The sequence below is a fragment of the Fukomys damarensis genome, unplaced genomic scaffold (genome assembly GCF_012274545.1).
Source record: "Fukomys damarensis isolate Sample0158 unplaced genomic scaffold, DMR_v1.0_HiC HiC_scaffold_18, whole genome shotgun sequence".
Taxonomy (NCBI): Eukaryota; Metazoa; Chordata; class Mammalia; order Rodentia; family Bathyergidae; genus Fukomys; species Fukomys damarensis.
Genome location: NW_022900930.1, coordinates 54,788,491 through 54,807,187, shown reverse-complemented (window position 1 = coordinate 54,807,187; position 18,697 = coordinate 54,788,491).

Genomic DNA, 18,697 nt, shown 5'->3' with positions numbered 1-18,697 from the left:
GAATAAAAGATTCCATGATCAACTTCCATATTAAATTCAAGATGATTGACTGCCTTCCAAAACACAAAAAGTATGTATTAAATTAATCATATATACACAAACTGCTATACATGTAAAAATGTTCTTAAACATGGATATTCTTGGATGAGTGAGTCTAAACATATAGCCAAAAGCCATGGAAGATCACCCTGGAGGGAAGTTCAAAATTCTTTGTTGAAATTTCTTAATTCTGAACCTTGGTATAATGCCCAACGTGTTGTTAGACTGATTACATCTGAAATAATCTCTTACCATAATTTCATTGGTTTTACAGGAAATATTTGGTAAGTTAGGATTCTCTGGCACCAAAATCCAAGAACTTTCAGGGAAAAAGGCACAGAGTCAGAGAAGAGTGAGCCCCCCCAACATCTGTTCCAGGGGTGTTCTGAGCATATAGGACATTGCTGTACCAGCTATTGTCCACAGTCTGACCAATTCGGGCTGTACCACATCCAGAGCAACAGCAAGCAGGTCCTGAAGGGTACAAAGCAAACACTCAAGTCACCAGTCTGCCCAAAGAGAACAGGAGACAAAATACCAGGCTTTAGATATGTTACCCACTTGGCCACCCCTATCCTGGAGTATTGCTGCCCCTCAAATGCAGCTGTGACCCTCAGCACTCACAGGACTCTGCTCATATGGGCTCATTTACCTTCTAAACTCCTGCACCTGCTGAAGATGGGTGTTTGGGCAGCAGGATACAGTAAGTCTCAGGCAGTCAAGTGTTTAAATTACCAAATACCCACTTCCCTATCAATACAATGGGTATGCAAGACACTTCAGAGGTTTTGTGATACTGAAATGATATGATGGACACTGGACCCTGCAGTCCTGCATGTGTCCACTTCCTATTTCTGAACCCTGCAGCCTGCATCTGTGATCCAAGGGAACCTGGCTACTGCTTAAATAGGCAGCAGACTTGGGAATCCACATAGTGCTGGTTTTACGGGTATGAATATCTATATATTTAAATTTACCTATTTCACATAAATTACATGACTATATTTAGTATTCTACATCTTTCTCCTTTCACACAATGTGAATTATCACAAAACTCTGCACTGCTTTTATTTTTGTAGTCTCTGTTCACATTTAAGATCTTATTTACTTGAAAACTCTAGAAGGAGGATGTGCAGTAGGAATTACGATGAGCAAGTTCCCAAGGGCATGTGCTAAATGTCCTTCACCTCTGGCCTGTAGTGTCACCTCCTGGACCACTAGACTCCAGCAGATATGCATGGGTCTCATGCAGTGTTCTTTCCAGTTGCTCTATTTTTCTGCCACTGCACTGTGACAATATTACCATTTCTACATGTTGGTAATAAATTTCCTTTCTCATAGTTCTCCTAATTCAGCTACTCACCTCAAAATGAGTTTCAACTATTTTTCTTTTCCAAACTTTTCAGCCAGGTATTTAAAATGTTTAAACATACACAGTAGGTGGACTTGGATGCTGAGCTCTATCAGCAGTCATCATATCTGCCCAACTTTGTTTGGCTCCCTAGATTCTTCTGAAGCTAGTTCCAGGCACTGTATTGTTTCATCTCTGAGCATTTCTTACGCTACTTCTCTATATCCTTAGCTTCACCTATGCTCTGAGATCTGTTTGGTAAAGTGCCCATGTGTCGGGATGACCTTGATAAAACACTCACTGAAGATGAAGATTTTAAACATCTGCTTTCTTACAAAGTGGTATCCCTCCCGTCCATGAGGCTAGCATTTCTCCCCATTTCTTCAATACCTCCTCTGTGTCATCCCATTGGATATGTATCAATTTCTCCATAAAGATCTGCACATATTTCCAGATTTTGCTGTAACTATGAATGCTACAGATCTTATTGTACCTATGAACAATAGTTGTAAAGTTTTTGTTGGTATAAAGAAATGCTATAAATGTTATCTGCAATCTGCTGAGTCCCCCTTTTTTTGGTACTGGTTGTGAGCAATATCCTAGCCCCTTTAATTTTTGTTTGTTTGTTTTGACATAGGATGTCACTAAATCACCCTGGGACAGCTTGAACTTGCAATCCTCTGGCCTCAGTTTTGCACAATGGCAGGATTGCAGGTGTGTGCCACCATACCTAGATATAAGCCTGTTTCTTAATTTTGATAGTTTATTTAGAGATTCTTTTAATTTTATATTCATACAACCATTTTGTCTTCAGGAAAACAATTGTTTGCTCCATCCTTACAGATCTTATTGTTATGCTTTAATTTCCTATGTTAGTTATTGCAGTGGACTGGACCTCTGACTCATTGCTGAGTAAGGGGAGCAACACTTGCAGCATTGTTTTGTCCTAATCTTCACAGGTACTTACACCTCTGCCTTCTTGTCTAAGTGCATAGCTCTTCCAGGCTCTGAACTTCCCATGCTGATTCTGATCCAGTTCTTTCCCATCTTTGGGACAAGGCAGCTAAGCTGAGACCACAACATCCTTGGCTGTGCAGGAAGAGGACAGTGAGAGCACAGCCTGTTTTGCACAACCTCTAGGATAGCTCCCATTGCTAGTGTGATCCTCCCCAGACTTCTGCATCCAGAGCATCCCTGAGCTGCTCTGTCCTTCCTCAGCAATGGTTCTTTCCTTCTCCCTGTATCTTGCTCCAGCAGGTTCTTAGCTCAAGCTGAATGACAATGAAAGTGGAGCTTTGGTTTTGGTTTTGCCTGGGTGCCCTCCAAGTTGGATAAGTGTCTCGCCTGCACTTCTATATGCACTTTGTCCAGGACAGAGTCTGGTTGTGCAGTAGCCATGAATCCTCCACTAAGCCAGTCTCCTGGGTTGGATGTCCCAGGCAGAGAACCAGCCCCTGCTCACACCTTAGCATGGCCAGGCCTGGCAGCATCTGAGACAGCGGATGCCAGCTTCTGCCTGCCTGCCTGACTCTTCCAACCCCTGCCCTGTTCCACTGGGACCAGAAATCTATGGAACCAGAGAGGATGTACCAGAAAGCTGGAACCTGCTGAGCTCACACTTGCTCCCCTCACATCTGTGCCAGGTACAGAATTTGGGGTCTGTTTCCTAGTCATCTACCTGTTAATGTTGAGAAATCCCTGTAGCCCACTTTTTTCATTTTATCACTGTGGGACATTTAAACAATTAATAATTCAATAGCAGAGACATGAACCAGCACCTAAGCAGTGAGTTTCCCAGTTAGAAAACAAGTGATCAGAGAGAACATATTTCAAGTAGAATTGCTGGATGGGTTGTTTTACTTCCCTGGGGATACCACGGGACACCCAGATATGAGGAATGGCAGACACTGGCTGATGGAAAGGTGTCCATGTAACCAGGTGTTTGTCACACCAGGGTAGCAGGGCTCTAGTCAGACAGGACATATGACAGATGCAGAGGGCCTGAGAAAGGCGCTCTGCTCTCCTAAAAAGGAACCATCAGGCAGGCAGAAGCCTATCCTGGTTCAAGAGGCCAACACAGTAACGGTGGGGCAGTGCCCAATGACTGGCTCCTGAGTGAGTGAATAGGTCATGGCTCTCTTCCTTCTTCATCCAGTCCACACCAAAGTTCAAAACCTCCAGCACCTCCCCCACAGTCCCAGGGCAAGGAATCTCTGCATCACCCACCAAGAGTCTTCCTGACATAGCCCCTCTGTGTGTGTTTTGCTTACTATCCTGACCCACAAAGCATTCTCTGACCCTGTATCAGCCTCCTGTGGCTGCTATGACAAATCATCACAAATTTAGTGGCTAAGTCAGAAGTTCCAGAATCAAAGTTCAGGGGTACAGCCCTTTCTGGAGGTCTCAGGGAGTTGCCCACTTTCCTGGACTCATGGCCCCTCTTTGTCTTTAAAGCCAGCAGCAAAGTATCTTGTGATCGCTGTCTGTCTCTGTCTTTCTTTGTCCTTTTCTCTCACCTTACTTTGGTCCCACATTTTCTTCTCAAACTCCTCCCTGCCTGCCTCATGTGAGGACTTTTGTGATTATGGTGGATTCCTCTGGATAATCCAGAAAATTCTCACCTCAAACTCTAACTTAATATCTGAAAATTCCTCTTGCCAGGTGAGGGTCCCGTGCATAGTTCCAGGCATGAGGATGCAACATCTCTGAGCTATCATCTGACCGCCACTCATCTGTCTGTCCTGTACCCACTGCTCACTTGCCCTATCTGGGCTTCATGCCTCCTGAGGATACAACTAGCCCTGCAACCCTTTCAGGTGCTGTGGTGAGGGGTGAAATGGGAAAGGTTGACCTCCTATAACTGCCCCACTCCCTGCATGGTGATGAACAGCTGCTCCTTTTCAGTTAACCACTGTCCCCCACAGCCACAGCTCCCACTCTGCACAGACTTGCTCTCCCTCAGAAGTACTTTAGTGTCCATACAGGTCACTGGCCTCGACTGCTGCACCTTCACAGCATCTTCCATGCCACATCAGCACTCATGCAAACCCTGTACTCCCTGCCACCACCAGAAATTGTTCAACCCAAATAGAAGTAAACATGATTTGAGCTCCCATCTCTGTTGCTGCCACCTCTCCACTTTCCTCTACCCAGCATCCATCATGGCAGAGGCAGTCAAGACAACATCACATGTCCCTTTATTTGTGCTCTTTTAACAGCAGATGATATAGACTCTTATCTGATATACTGTGCCTACTTGTGTATCTCTGCAGCTTTTATTTAACCCCAGATCAGAAAAAAAGGATTTCCCTTTCTATATTTTTACATGATGTAATCAGTAGACATTGGCAAATGCTATAAGAACTACACATAGACTCAAGACACTGTTACATTCTCACATGGATGCCTATGAGGAAATTGTTCATTTCATGTCTCAGGATTACCAAAAAAATTATATATTTTTTAAAAATGGAGGGCCGGGGATTTAGCTCAGTGGATCGGTGGCCTGCCTTATAAGCGCAAGGACCTGAGTTCAATCCCTGTACCAAAAAAATAAATAAAATAAAAATATATAAGTAAATAAATAAATAAAAATGGATGCATATTGAGGCGATACTTTTAAGTGAAATAAATAAGATACACATGTGTAAATAACACATAATTTATCTGGTGTGAAAAACTAAAGGTGTAAATAAGATCCAAATTGTATAACTGACAATGCAAAATAAGAAGAGAAGGGCTAAACGTGTAGGGGAGGTGGGAAGGGTAGGGGAAAGGAAATAAGGGAAAAGAAAAGAAAAAATGGAAACAAAGTCTTTGTAAATACAAGGGGATGGAGAAGATGAAGGGAGGGCAGGGATATGGGGAAAAATGAGAACCAAGATCTGTCATGTAAAGGTACAAGATCCCAATGATGAACATAACTGTTACAGTATACCTAAACAGTCACCAATAAGCTCAATGAAAAAATAAATAAATAAAAATAAATTTAAAAAACAAAAGATTTACTTAAGACCAACATACCAGAAATGTGTTTGGTTGTCTTAAGAAATGGCTAATGCTTTGACAATGGACAAGTGATTCATGAATTCATGGTTCAGTATTTTCGTTTCTGCTTTGGCTACCAAATAATCAATTTTTACTTTTCAGCAATAGTGTAGGAGGATATGCATGTATGTGTCTCTATGTGTATGAATGTGTGTCTGTACATATGCATGTACAAGAGCATGTGTGATGTATGGGTGTGCATGTACATGAGTCCAATGTGCACTTGTACCTAGATGTTTGTGTACAGTTTCTCCCTGACTTACTCTTCTAACCCATCAATTATCCTTGGTCTTAACTCTTATATCTTCATACATTTGTTTCATTTTATTATTTATGTTCTTAGGTGTAACTTCAAATTTTTTGAGGTGTGATAGAACATCAATAAGTACTCTATTGTCTGGTTTTTACTTCCTCTTGAAGTCTCTTTTCCTTTCTCTCTGCCTTATGGAGCTTGTAGTCTCATGCAATTATAATAACCAAAAAGGTAGTAACTTCATATCCCAATTATATATATAAGAAAATGAGACTCAGAGATGTGACAGCTGTGATCAAATGGTCAAGTCACCTGCAGATTTGGGCCATATTTTATAATTTCACGCAGTGCTCTTTTCTTAGAGTGATAACTGGAATTCTACCAAACCAGTATTCAGGGGAATATCTCTTTATTGTCCTGCCCCTAAAGAAGAAGCTCAGGGCTAGCATTTACATTGTAGTGTGTACGTTTAGCCAAAATAGACATAAAAGTTGATTCTCCATTAAGCTTGACTTACTCACATTGAGAATCTCTAGCAGGAAATAAAACAGCAGCAGTGAGCTATACTTTGTGTTTGATCTCTGGATAATAGCAGATCTAGAGGTCCTCGTCCTTCATCCAGCCCTTCCCCAGATACCTTACTAGAACAGGCAGAACACCAGCCAAAGGGTAATAGCATCATCACCCCAGGAGCTTCTGAGCTGGGCTGAGATGGTTAGGGGCCACCATGATGGGACAGGAGGATGGGATGACAAAAATAAGCCCCTGGATACATTATCTATTACCCTGTGCAGCATGGCATATTTCATAGACCCATCACAAAATCTTGACAAACGTCACAGAAGCAGAATGATTGTGTAAAATGATAATTGCCAAGAAAAAAACCTAAATAAGCCCTCTAACCCTACTCGCTCTCAGTCAACTTAATCAACACTAATATTGGTGGTCACATGATAAGCAATATCTTATTCATTTCCCACTAGCTTTTGTCTAGATAATAGCTCTGATGTGTGGATTGTAACAGTGATCTAAGTTATTTCTCAGGGACTTAAGGGCAAAACACCAACTCTTCATTTGGCCTATGGATTCCTAATGGTGAGAATAGCGAGATAAAAGGTTTGGCATCTCTGTTTTCAGACTGTCCCCTTTGCTGTCTGGAGACTTGGATCAGAGTCTGCTCATCTCTACACATAGACAAGTTGATCATAGCCGGAGATTTAACTCAGCGGTTCGGTGACCTGCCTCTCAAGTGCAAGGACCCGAGTTCGATACCCAGTACCAAAAAAACAAAACAAGACAAGTTGATCATTTTAAAATGTTTTGTCCAACACAATAGTACAGAGCTAACAGTCTATTGCCTGTTGGAGCTGGTATGTATTTTCTTTTGCTTTCTCTTTCCTCTTTTTCTGCTCCTTTCCTGTGCTTCAACAACCACAGGAGCCCAAGTACCTAAAGTCCTTGGGCCCTATCACACATCTCAGGTCGAGAAGACCAGGAAATTTTACACAGAACAATGTTACCAACTACTTCAAGGATGAGCTGACTTTGACCACTTTATGGTCCAAGTTTACCACAAAGGGGAACTTCTTTTGGAACTATGCCCCTGGTCAATGGAAAATACCAAACTTCAGCAAATCCATAGACTCCTTTCTTCTTGCTTCCTGTGTTCTGTAAGCAAGAGCTTGGTCATTCTCTTAACCAATTGCTGGCTCCCTTCAGCCAAAGTCCCAAATGCTGAAGCCCCCACATCCCATAAAGATTTTCCTGTGTAGGAGTAGGTGTGCTTGTGATATTTGGCCCAAACCTACTTCTACTTTCTCTGAGTCCAAAGATGCTATCTGATAGCATGTCCATCAGAGAGCATAGTTAACCATCATTTGTGGGCTAGGCATTAAGATACAGATATGAAAAACAGGTCTATCACTCAAGGGACTCAGGACACCAAGGAAGACAGGCAATCTTCTCAATAGGGAAGGCAAGTGACAGCAGAAAGAGTAGAAGTCAAGAAATTTACAGGAAAAATACTGGCCATGTCCTCACAGTGTTATATTCCAAAGAGGAAAAGTAGAATGGAAGTTAACAAGTGCAGGCCATAATCCCACAAGAGTCAACATTCCTCACAATTGCCATTGTCAGGGTTGTAAAATTTTCCATTCAATAATAATTTCTACCATGATTGAACTAAGAAGAAACATCTCTCCTTGGTAATCCAAGTACTACACTGTAAGAACATATAAACTGAACACCAAACCCACAGCTCCAGTTTGGTTCCCTTCCCGCCCAGTTCCATACGTGTGCTGAGAGAATTGCCACTCCTTTCAGCCACAGCCACCAGGGGTAGGGATGGCTGAGGACAGAGAATATCCCTGTGTTTGACCTCACAGTTGAACTTCCTGTGAATGTCACAGCAGGCCAGCAAAGGTGTACCTGAGCTCAGTGATCTCTCCAACTTCACAGTTCTAGCTTCTCATCCAGCAGTCCACTCCCATTCATCCAAGAAGAAAGACAGCCAAACTGAATCTTAGATCCATCAGAGAACTTATCTCACAGCGTAAACTGCTGCCCCAGAACTGGATAGACAGGTGGTTGCAGAGTCACACATGTGGAAGAATTCCCCTGGGGAATGGGGCAGGGCAAGGACAGCTAAACTGGAAGTGATCAAACTGGAGACCCAGTAGAGGAACCTGAGAACTCATAACCCCAGGAACAGCCAAGGGGCCACACTCTGAGTTAACTCCCAGAGCTCACCAGTTTCTCTCAGTGAATGTCAGACAATCCCTGTGTGAGCCACTTTGAGAGGCCCCAATGCACTGACCTCTGGGGATATTACTCAGCACATGCTAGTAAACTGCTGGCCACTTAGGGAGAAAATAGTACCAACTCCAGCCCATTTTAGTAGGGAGAATGAGTGAAACCAAGACCCACCTGGGGCCACAGCCATGACTGGGCACAACCTGACTGTATGCTGGATGAAGGACAGCTCTCCTCACACCTCGTCCTAAGGATACTGGGGAGAGAGAAGCACCACTCAGACTCCAAGGAATTGCCTTCCCTATCTTGAGGGCATAAAGATCTCCCTTTTAATTCTAGATTAAATTGTTAGATACATATCTAACACAACATCCTGTGAGAGCCCTAGAAAGACCCAAAGTGCACAGGCAAACTTGTTCAGCCTCTACTTCACCTGTACAGGGAAATATCACTGCCTCTCCTCAGAATTCCTGGATTATCAGAAAGCCTTAGCAGGGGTCTCAACCTTCCCAAATCCGCTGAACATCCTCTTGAGTCCCTGCTATCCAGGACCACACAGACTCTGTTCTCACTGTGCCACCTTTGCTCTCAGGCCTTCTATTAGCCCTTCCCTAAACTATCTTCTGTTGAATGTCCCATCAGTTTACTCCCAGGACTCTGCTACACCTGAAAAGGTAGAGAAGAACCACGTGTATGAACAATCCTCTTTCCATTCTATTTGGTAAAATGAATATGTTCAACAGCCACACAGCTGTTGAAAGAGCATTTGGTATCCCGTGTCTTCATCTGATAGGATTGATACATATGGAAAATCTCCTTGAGCTGTTCCTTCTGACAAGCCACAGGATGCAACTGGATCCCCAGGCACTCAGGGGGCCACAGAATACTTGGATTTTCCACACTTCCAGCCTCACTATGCTGTATAGTGCTGTTTTCCCTTTCTTTCCTTTCCTTTCCATTCCATTCCTTTCCTTTCCTTTCTTTTTTTCTCCAGTTTGTGAATCAAAGAACTTTCTGAAATACTCTGCCCATTTTTCTGTTTTCACCCTGAAATCGTTGTTGGAAGCTGACTTTGGGTCAAGACACCCAGGCAGAGCTGGCACTTGGTTTGCCTCAGTGTGGTCTCCACATCATTTGTAGTAACTGCTGGAAGTGATTTTGTTTGCATTTGGAAACCAACACTGATTACAGGAGTCAAACAAATATGTTCTGTGCACATAGTGTTTGCAGAGCAGAGACAAAGCATTCTCATTTTGTCCTTGGGTACAAGTCTTGGCATTCCACTGGGCCAGGCTCCAGAACTTGCCACTGAGGACAACAGAGCTTTGCTCTAAACCTCATTCTATGAATGTTTCTGGCACATTGCTTCCAGCCAGCATCTCTGCTAGCTGCTCTGGGGAATCAGATTAAAGAATATGCTGTGGTGCTGTCCGCAGGGAGGTTGCAGCCCTAGCAGTGGACTGGATTACACTGACAGAGTGGACTTTGGGAGGCCCCCAGACATATTCTCCTCCAGCCCTGTCAGACTAGGCTGGGAGAATGGAGCAGAACCCATCCTGCTCACTCTCAGTTCCACAGAGCCACTGAGCTCTCATTTGCTTTACATATTAATTGAAAGCTCTGTCATGGGAACAGAGCTTGCAGGCTTAAACAAATAGGAAGGTGAACACCAGGAAGGGCTGTTCTCACCCCAACTTTCCCCTCAGGAGGCAAAGACTTGACATAACCCTGCACAGACATTGCTCTGTAATTTTCTTCCCATCCTAGGGTAATAGAAGGTAAAGCCAGAAAGCACTTCACTCTCAATAGCAGGAATCACAGTAAATCTGTTTCCTTCTTGTAAATGCCCCTTTAAAGTGTGATAGCTCTAACAGGAATTAAGGACAGTGTGATTGTCCTTCAGTCAAAGGAGAAGCATCTGCATAAAGTATATTATTTATTTTCTTCTCAAAATTTTCTTTTTTTTCAGCTTTAATTGAGTTTATTGGTACATTTTACGGATACAGTACAGTTACATTCATTGTTGGGATCTTGTACCTCTACATGACAAGTCTTGATCAAAATTTTCTTAAAAATACCTGCCTTTTCCTAATGGCTCTGAAACTGCCTGGCTCATAAATCTAGCACAATATTTTCTATCCATCCAGTTTTTTTCCTGGCAGGGCAAGATAATATCCTGTAATACTAATCTTCCTGCTCCCTTCCACATGATTTTGTACCAACTAATCATATAGAGCATCTACACTGCCTCAAAAGGAAGTAGGAATTTAGAGTTGAGATGGAAAGCAGAAGGGCAAATGTCTGAATCCTCTTGCTTACCTGCGAGGAACAAGTTACCAAGAGGAAGTGAAGTCCACACCCAAAAACTCAGCTGTGTCTGCAGACTTTGTCCGGTCCTTGGAGCACCTGGGCTGAGTTCTCCTGCCATGTAGTCCACTAGCTGTTCTTTCCTGTTTGAGAGCTTTGAACTTTTGGTCAACAAATATCCTCCAAGCACAAGAGGCATTGAACAACCTGGCAATTTAGAAGAGAAACCTTCCCACAGCAAGTGGCAGTGCTAGAAGATGCACAAGTCCACTCCTAGCACTCAGAAATGTCCACTGTAGTTTAACTGAATAAAACCTTGATTTGGTCCCCACATTTACCTGTCTTTTAACATCATCAAAGGTAAATCCTCTGGCAATGGTCAGAGTCTGCTCCAGAGACATGCACATTTTAGCGATCATCTTTCCCTATTAAGGTAGCCTTTGGGAGGCTCTAAGTTAAGTCTTTATCAGTGAAGTCAACCGAGGGTACTTCCCTGGCTCCCCACTCAGTAATTTCACCTGAGCAGCTGAAGATGGGTCACAGCTGGAGAACACACAGTATGGAAAATTAGCAAATACTACAAATAAGGGCTGCTTACACTGCTGACCACCTCCTGAATCGCCTGCTTATCAGCACACCACTAGACACAAGTCAGCTGGTCATCTGGGCTATCACCACAGAATTTGTGTCTCCAACCCTACTCCCAGAGTGATGATGTTAGGGGATGGGATCCTCCGGACGTGACTTAGACATAGAGGTGGAGCCTTGTGGGTGTGAAACTGCTCTTATAAAATAGACCCAGACCCCAGAGGGCTCCTTGCCCTTCCTCATGGTGACACAGCAGAAGGTACTATCTGCGTACCAGGAAGTGACCTTTATCAGACACTACATCTGCTGGTGCCTGGGACTACTAGCCTCTAGCACTGCATGCAGTAAGGGTCTACTGGTAATAAGCTACCCTGTCTGCAGCCTGAATGGACTGAGACAGCTATTATTTTTTTGTGGGAGTCCTGGTCAGGAATGAATGGTTAAACTGTGGGACAAAATAAGGACTGAATGCTTAAAATGTGAGGCAAAAGCACACAAATAATTAACTGTGGGAAAAGGGCACACAGGCTCTATGAGGAGTGGTTGGTTAATACAGGTCAAAAGCACACAGGCTGTGTGAAAATCAAGTGGTTAAACAACAAAGAGTTTAGGTTAAGTAAAGCATGTTATATCTGGCCATTTGTCCTCCTACTTTCCCCAAGAAAAACCGCCTAACCTTGAGACAGCTCCTGCCCCAAACTGCTTTTTTCCTATTTTTTTCTCTCATGCTGTTACTCTGAATAAAAGCCAGAGACTTCATGGCTTAATGGCTTTTTTCTTCTCCCAGTCTCCCTAATGATTGAGTACTCTTGGTTGAGAAATAGCCCATCTGAGCCTCTGGGTATTTTGAACTAAATTTTGTCTCCAAGCAATCTTTTCACCCTCTATGACATGCTCAGTCATATGCTGCAACAATTTTTCAGAAATCCGCAATTCCATGTGGACTTTCACCCTCCAAGAGGCCATTCTCAAGTCCCCTCTGTCAACTCTTCAAGCCACCAACGGGATGGATGGCCAGTTTACTGATCTGATCCCATGACCTTCTCACACACCCTTTACCTAAGTGGTCAGTAACTCTCAGCAACTCCTTACTTGTTTCACATCCCTCCTGGCCTCCTTCTCTGCTTCCCAGAGCCCCTCTAATCTGCTGGTTCCCCATGCCTTCCTCTAAAGGTTCCTTCCTCTCAATTGATGTACCCACTACCCCCAGAGGCAAGGGGTTTATGTCCTCCCAAGAGGACATGGTCAACCCCATGAGGCAGTACACAGTCACCATGGGCAAGAGAGCAGAGGTCCTAATGGAACCAGTCAGAAATAAGCCCGGGCCAACCAGCCTCTGAGGTCCTACTGTGTGTGAGACTATGGTTTATGCCACAGTCTCAGAGCCCAACCTTTGTACTCACACATTGGTGGGCAAGGAGAGAGCTCTGGAGTACCTTTCCCCCAAGCTCAAAGACTACTGAGAGCCCAGATATTCTGTGAGAGACAGAAGGCCATATTTGGAATCAAAACTTTGGGCAGGCCTGGGTCTTTGGTCTCTGTACACAGTATATGTGCATCATAAAGGCATGGACCTTATCTTTCGTCAGGCTAAAGTACAGTGACCAAGGTCCCTTGGTCTTAACAATTTGCTGCCATTTATTTCACTGCTGCCTCTCACATAAAGCAATAAAGCAATATTGAAACAAGATAAGCACGTCACCCTAGAAATAATCATAAATGCCATACCCTAACTTCCATACTGTATCTGATGTGACTTGGAAGTCTGGACTTGTTCCCAGCATGTCAGCAGTGCTGTTTGGAGCAAGCACTTTCAGCTGGGATTGGCTGCTGTCTACAGCATCTCTCTCCCTCATTTAGAGTTAGACTTTCAGGGATCAAAAAAAATATATATACAACTGTTTCCCCTACATTCAGAGAGCTTTCAGTCTTCTTGGAGAACTGAGGTTTGGTTTGGTTTGGTTTGGTTTGGTTTTAGAGCAGGGCTGGGCTAAGATATAAATAACTGAATCACAGATGTTATGATTGTCCAGTGAACAGTGAGGTCAGGAAGTCCCCAAGAAGTCTGGAGGAAGAAGGAGCCCTTGAAACAGTTGTAAGTAAAGGGATGGGAGACCTATAGTTAGGAGAAGGGTCTGGGTCTGAGGAACTGGAAACCCATTCCTGGACCACCTGGAGCTGAGGGGAAACCAAGGCTCTGGAAGGACAAGTTACAGCCAGAGCTGCAGGCCCAGAATGTAGCTGTGGCATTAGAGAGAATTTTCAAATGGAGAGGAGTCAAAGACTCAGGTCTGCATAGCCAAGTTGAGGACAAGCTGTGGAAGGGAAGCCATGCGGTATTTGCATTGGCCTTCCTGGCTCACTGTCACCAGGCACTTAGGTGCACACCCTGCATTTTAACCAGGAGATCTGAAACACATATGCAAAAATATAAGTTTTTCCCAGCCTATCTCCTGCCTCTGGTGGTATGGTGACTGCCGAACAGCACCTGACTCAACAGTATCTCTCACAGAGACCTGCACAGAGGCTATGCAGCATGTCACTTCCCCATCCAGTGTCAAAGTGGTGGCAGTGGCTATATTTTGTCATTTGTGGATCAAACCCAGGGCCTCACACATGCTAAGTAAGTGCTCACCACTGAACTACATCCCCAGCCCTAGTTTACTTCTTACTACAACATTGTTACTGTATGGAGTGAGGTGGGTTCCACACGTTTCATAAAGATTCCATTAGACACATTGCACTATGTGTTCCTGAGGAGAGAGCACAGTAAAATGATTCCCTGAGCCTGGAGAAGCCAAGGTCCAGAGTGGCCCCAGGCAATACATTCATAGAAATGTTTACAGAAGCGCTGACTCATAATAGCCAAATCTTGGAAGCAGTCTATACGTCCATCAACAAATGAATAGATTAAAATATATTTATACATAATGGAACTACTAGACTATAATAAAGGATAAATTTGAGACGTTTTCAGGAAAATGGATGCACCTTGAAAAGATAATGTTAAATTAAATTAGACACAAATTTAAATACTATATGTGAAACCCAAAGTACAAATAAATAAAAAAGCAAAATAAAAGATGGATAAAAGGAAATAGGGACATAGATCTTTTACAAACAGGAAAAGAGTTAGGGAGTAAGGAAAAGGGACATAAAGTGATTTAAGACATATATATTTGTACCAACTAGCAAAGTAAATACAATTATTATGTATTGCAAACATGAACTAAAAATGTTAAGATGGGGGAGAAAAATCTAAAAATGGAAAAAGGGAGGAGAATGAGAGCTATAATGTGATGTCTTTAACTTTCATGACAAGATATTCAGAAGGGAATAGCTGAGTCATAAGGAATTTCTCTTTATAGTTTTTTAAATAATCTCAGCACTGATTTCCACAGTCATGCTAGTTTACACACCCACCAATAATGTGGCTCATTTTTCACCACATCATCACCAGCATTCATTATTAAATTTCTTAAAGATTGACATTCTTTCTGGAATAAGATAAAATCTCAGTTTTGTTTTAATTTGCTTTTCTCTAATGACCAGTTGAACAATTTCTCATGTATTTACTGGACATTTATTTGTATTTCTTATTTTGAGAGGTGACTGTTAATTTCAGTTGCCCATTTTTTTGATTGGGTCTTTTATCTTGGGTCTCTAATTTTTTAGTTCTTTATATATTCTAGATATTAGTTCTCTGTCTGAGGTGTAGCTGGCCAAAGTTTTGTCCCGTTCTGTAAGCTGTCTCTTCACTCTGTTGTTTCCTTTGCTGTACAGCTTTGATATGATCCCATTAGTTGACTCTTGGTATTATTTCTTGTGTGATTGGGGTTCTGTTCAGAAAGACCTTGCCTACAGCTATGACTTCAAGAGTTTTATCTATCTTATCTTCTAGTAGTTTCTATTTTAATATTTATATCTTTGAGCCATGTTTATTTTAGTTTCGTTTTGGTTTTGGTACCAGGTGTTGAACTCGGGCCCTTGTGCTTACAAGGCGGGTGGTGGAACCACTGGGCTAAATCCTCAGCCCCGGTTGCTTTAGTTCTGTACCTGGTGTCCTGTGGTATCTCCAGGGAAGAAAAACAACCCATCCAGCAACTCTACTTGAAATATGTTCTCTCTGATCACTTGTTTTCTAACTGGGAACAAGAATACCAGAGCAGTTTAGTGGAAAGCAAAGAGGCACATACTTTATTCACCTGGGAACAGATGGACTAAGGGGAAGCAAGAGGCTGTCAGTCCCAAAGAAAGAAAAGGCAGGAAGTTACTTAGGGCATTGGAAAAGAGGTCTGGCATGTCTGTCACATATAGGGGTAGGAACAAATATCTGTGGTCTGGGTCCATGCAGAGGTCAAGGCAGGGGAGATGTGTTATGCTCCATTTGTGGTCTTTCCTGTGACTTCCCATGCTGTTTTCTATCTGCTCTGAGACAGCTCTGCTGCATGTTTTTCTGACGGCTGAGATTTTTGTATCTGTTAAACTGTAGCTTGGAATTAAGCAGATACTTATTAACCATTTCATGACCAGATCAAGCCTAACAGATAAGACATAAGGGAAAGGAAGAACTGTGCTCATCCCTTGCTTCTTTTGTTCCTTCTGTCCACCATGAACTGTTTCTCCTCTGCATGCCTGTGTGTCACACCACCCTGTCTTGGAGCCAGCCAATTATAGACTGTAACCTCTACAAACTGTGAGCTAAATCAACCTTTTCTGCTTTAACTTTTGGTTTCAAATGTCCCAGCAAGATCAAACTAATTAAGATAGCCATTTGACAATAATGGTTCTGACTATCTAGGAACAGGGAATATCACTCCTCTTGCCAGTGTCCTCTTCAATCTTTTTCAGATTACTGCAGCTTTTCATTCTAGAGGTCTTTCATTTCCTGGTTTTCCAGCACCTCTTGCTAAAGAGGCTATCTTTCCTCCACTATATGTTGTTGGCTACTTTGTCAAAGATCAGGTACCCAAATGTGTCTGGGGCTGTTTATGCACCTTTCATTCCATTTCATTGAGCCACATATCTGTTTTTTTTTTTTCTTTTTGTTTTGTTTTGCCAATAGCATGGTGTTTTTAACCACTGTAACTTGGGAATATAACTTCAAATGTAGGATTTTGATGTCTCCACATTGCTGTTATTGCCCAGGATTGCTTTTGTTGTTCTTGGTCTCTTCTGATTCCACATGAATTTGAAGATTTTTTTTTCTAGTTCTCTGAGGAATGCTATAGGTATTTTGATTGGGATTGTGTTAAATCTGTATATTGGTTTTGGAGGTATGCCCATTTTGACAATATTCGTTCTGACAGACCTTGGTACCAGAGAAGTGGGGTCATTGCTGTGACTATACCTGACCATGTGGTTCAGAAGCCTCTGGGTCTAGCTTGTGGAAAGAGTTTGGAAAGGTTCAGAGATGCTGTTGTTCTGGTATTGTTTGATTCCAGAAATTGTTTAATTTCTTCCTTGATTTCTTCAGTGACCCATTGATTGCTCAGGAGTATTTTAATAACTCTCTTCTGTGGTTTATTATATGATTCTTAGTTCTAATGCACGACGGTCTGATAGTATACATTGGGTGAATTCAATTCTTTTGTATGTATTTAGTCTCTGTGGACTAGTGTGTGATCTATTTTGGGAAAGTTCCATGTGCTGCTGAGTTGAATGTGTTTTCTTCTATGGTAGGGTAGAACACTCTGTAGATAGCTATTAAATCCATTTGTTCAAAAGTGTGGTTCAACTCTGATATTTCTTAGTTGATTTTTTTCTTTCGTTGTTCTACGTGAAAGTGGGGCTTTCAGGTGACCCACTATGACTTTGTTGGTTTTTTTTGGGGGGGTGCACTTGCAAGGCAAGCAGCAGCAAAACTGAGCTAAATTCCCAGCCCTTTATTTCATTTTTTGTGTTCAGCAGTATTTATTTTATGAAGTTAAGTGCTTCAATATTTGGTGCGTGTATATATACAAGTGTTACCTCTTTCTATTGAATTATTCTCTTCATTAGTATGTAGTGACCTTTGCCTCTTCTGATCAGTTTTAGCTTGAAGTTTACTTTGAGGGTAAAGTTGCAACCCCCACTTCCTTTCAGAGTGCTGGTGCATAAAATATTATTTTCATTCTTTGATTTTTTAGTCTCTGAATTTCTTTTTGGATTAAATGAGTTTCTCCAATGCAACACACTTGAATTCTGCTTTTTAATCCATTCTGCATATCTGTCCTTTTTTTGTTTTTTGTTTTTGTACCAGGAATCAAACTCTGGACCTTGAGCTTGCGATTCAGGTAGCAGAACCACTGAGCCATATCCCCAGCCCAAATCTGTGTCTTTTAATTGGGGGAGTTGAGGCCATTTACATTGTTCTTATAGGAATTAATTTATTCTATTTTTTCAGTTAATGACGCCTTTATTTTTCCTTCACAGAACCATTTAATTTATTTAATGTATACATTCCATCTGAATTTGTAGCTTTATCTGTCTAGGATATTCTTGAATACTTTTTAGAGTTGTAGTTTGTTGTACATGTAAAGCTGTTCTCTGTCATGGGATGTCCTTATTTCCCCATCTATTTTGAAAGTTTTGCAGGATATAGTAATCTGTGTTGTAAGTTGTTTGTTTTTAAGCTTTGACATACTTCACTGTAGTCTCTATTGGCCTTTAAAGTTTCTGTTGAGAAATCTGCTTTAATTTCACTGGTTTTACCTAGCATTTTCATGCCAGAGACTTTTAAATTTAACATGTGGGAAAGCCTTTAGCCAAAGCAGCTTGTCATTAAACTTCAGAACACCCATACTGAAGAGAAGCTTTTTGAATGTAGTGCTTGTGGAAAATCTTTTAGCCTGAAAGAAACCCTTCTTATTCATCAGAAAATTCAAATGGAGAGAGACCTTTTGAGTTCAGACTATGGGAAAGTTTTCATTCAGAAGTCAAATCTCATCGGACACCACAAAACTCACATGGGAGAGAAGCCCCTTGTATATAAGGAGTGTGGAAAATCTTTAACAGCAAATCAAATCTTACTGACCATGAGAAAATTTATATTGGAGAGAAACCCTTTAAATGTGATGAATATGAAACAGCATTTGTCCAGAAGTACCTTATAAAGCATCAAATAGTTCCTGTAAAAGAAACTATGAATGTAATGAGTGTAGAAAAGCCTTCTCTCAACATCTCTCACTGTGCTTGTGAGGATTTATTCAGGTGATAAGGCTTATGAATGCAAAGTATGTGGAAAAGCCTTCTCTCAGCACTCGTTGCTCACTGTCCAAGTAAGAAGCCAACATGTGAGAAACCCTATGATTGTGTTATGGGAAAGCTTTCTTCCAATTCTCAGCTGTAGCTCTGCGTTTGAGAATACACACAGGTAAGAA